The 2382-nt window shown below is 33.7% G+C and overlaps 1 long non-coding RNA gene across 1 annotated transcript; it reads left to right on the forward strand.

Moving 5' to 3' along the window:
- Positions 1-322: 322 nt before the first annotated feature.
- Positions 323-1128, forward strand: LOC106695711. The gene is made up of 3 exons (XR_001346741.2): positions 323-407; positions 516-665; positions 792-1128. It is a non-coding gene; the product is annotated as an uncharacterized LOC106695711 (long non-coding RNA).
- The last annotated feature ends 1254 nt before the right edge of the window (positions 1129-2382 follow it).

Here is a 2382-nt window from a genome sequence, read left to right on the forward strand (position 1 = left end):
GAGAGAGAGAGAGAGAGAAAGAAAGAAAGAAAGAAAGAAAGAAAGAAAGAAAGAAAGAAAGAAAGAAAAAGAACGGTTCAGTCCTGACTATGACTTTCTGGGGCATGGCAGTGACTCGGTTCAGTCCTGACCCTGACTATGACTTTCTGGGCCTGTGGTTTGTGGTTTCCAGCCAGACAGTGGTGTGGTTTGTGGTTTCCAGCCAGAAACCCCACTGGCTGGGGAGAGTTCCTTTGGATCACAAGGACAAACCCAAAGGAGGACAAAGTTCAGAATGCCTAATTCACGCCTGCCCATTTCTACACGACAAAGCCGTCCATGCCCATTTCTACACGACAAAGCCGTCCATAGTGTCCAAGTCACTTGACCTGCATTTTTCATGTCTGCGAAAGAAGTTTCCATTTGAGGTACAGGTACTGCTTTGTGTTACTTATCATGGATGTGCCTCCATCCAAAGTGCTAGTATGGCGATCCACTGCCTTCCATTCACGCCCCTCTGTCTGCCGACTGCGCAGGCGCTGTCCCTGATTTGGCTCCGCCCTGTGACGACAACGGACCAGCCCGGCCCTCTGGCCGACCTCGCTTTGAGGCTTATAAAAGCGGTCACCAGGAAGGTGGCGCATGACAAGGACAGGTTACATCGTCATCATGTCGTCACCAGGGTGGTGAGAACGCAGGGTCGGGTACTGGGGGGGGGGGGGGGGGGTGCGTTTGAAAGCTTCATATTCTCATTCTCTCTCTCTCTCTCTCTCTCTCTCTCTCTCTCTCTCTCTCTCGTTTCCACCTAGCAGTCAAGAAGGACAGACACTCCCACAATGCGGATGAAGGACTGTCAGACTTTGAAATTTCCTCCGCGAGCGAATATGGGGCGATTTAGGAATTTCCTTTCAGTGAACACGCCCCGCACTGTGCCGCCGCCGCCTCCGCCGCCGCCAACATCCCTAAAGGGTTGAAGCGTTGATAGGAATAGAAACAGGACGGGTAAGCATTGCAACGTGTTTTCTGGGGTTTTGTTTGAGAGACCCATAAATGTATAACGCTGTGATAAGCCGGGCTGTACATATAAATGAATGAATGAATGAATGAATGAATGAATGAATAAATAAATAAATAAATAATAGTAAATGTGGATTCTATCATTGTATGCGGGCTGTACGTGAAAGAAAGAAAGAAAGAAAGAAAAAGTCCTAACCGGTTTGGCTCAGTGGATAGAGTGTCAGCCTGTGGACTGAAAGAAAGAAAGAAAGAAAGAAAGAAAGAAAGAAAGAAAGAAAAGTCCTAACCGTGTCAGCCTGTGGACTGAAAGGTCCCAGGTTCGATTCCGGTCAAGGGCGTGTACCTTGTTTGCGGGCCCCTTCCTCTCTGTAAAAAATCAATAAAATATATTTTTTAAAAAAAAGAAAGAAAAAAAAAACTATCTCTCTCCCTTCCTCTCTGTAAAAAATCAATAAAATATATTTTTTAAAAAAAAGAAAGAAAAAAAAAGTGAGTTTCCTGTCAACATTTCTTTGCTCTTCGGCCCCGGCCCCGCCCCCGCTCCCGGTCAAGCAGATCAAATAAAGAAAAATAAATAAAATAAAAAGTATCCTGTCAACATTTTAATCAACCCACATCACTCTGATCCACAATCACAGAGTGAAGTCCAGGTCGGGCCATCTGGTCGACCCGCGCTCTCTCCGTGGATGGCGGGGTCCGCGCGTCAGAGACAGGCTGTTTAAAATAAAATAAAATAAAATAAAATAAAATAAAATAAAATAAAATAAAATAAAATAAAATAAAATAAAATAAAATAAAATAAAATAAAATAAAATAAAATAAAATAAAATAAAATAAAATAAAATAAAATAAAATAAAATAAAATAAAATAAAATAAAATAAAATAAAATAAAATAAAATAAAATAAAATAAAATAAAATAAAATAAAATAAAATAAAATAAAATAAAATAAAATAAAATAAAATAAAATAAAATAAAATAAAATAAAATAAAATAAAATAAAATAAATAAAATAAAATAAAATAAAATAAAATAAAATAAAATAAATAAATAAAATAAAATAAAATAAAATAAAATAAATAAATAAATAAAATAAAATAAAATAAAATAAAATAAAATAAAATAAAATAAAATAAAATAAAATAAAATAAAATAAAATAAAATAAAATAAAATAAAATAAAATAAAATAAAATAAAATAAAATAAAATAAAATAAAATAAAATAAAATAAAATAAAATAAAATAAAATAAAATAAAATAAAATAAAATAAAATAAAATAAATAAAATAAAATAAAATAAAATAAAATAAATAAATAAAATAAAATAAAATAAAATAAAATAAAATAAAATAAAATAAAATAATAAAATAAAATAAAATAAAATAA

The sequence above is a fragment of the Myotis lucifugus genome, unplaced genomic scaffold (genome assembly GCF_000147115.1).
Source record: "Myotis lucifugus unplaced genomic scaffold, Myoluc2.0 scaffold_2325, whole genome shotgun sequence".
Taxonomy (NCBI): domain Eukaryota; kingdom Metazoa; phylum Chordata; class Mammalia; order Chiroptera; family Vespertilionidae; genus Myotis; species Myotis lucifugus.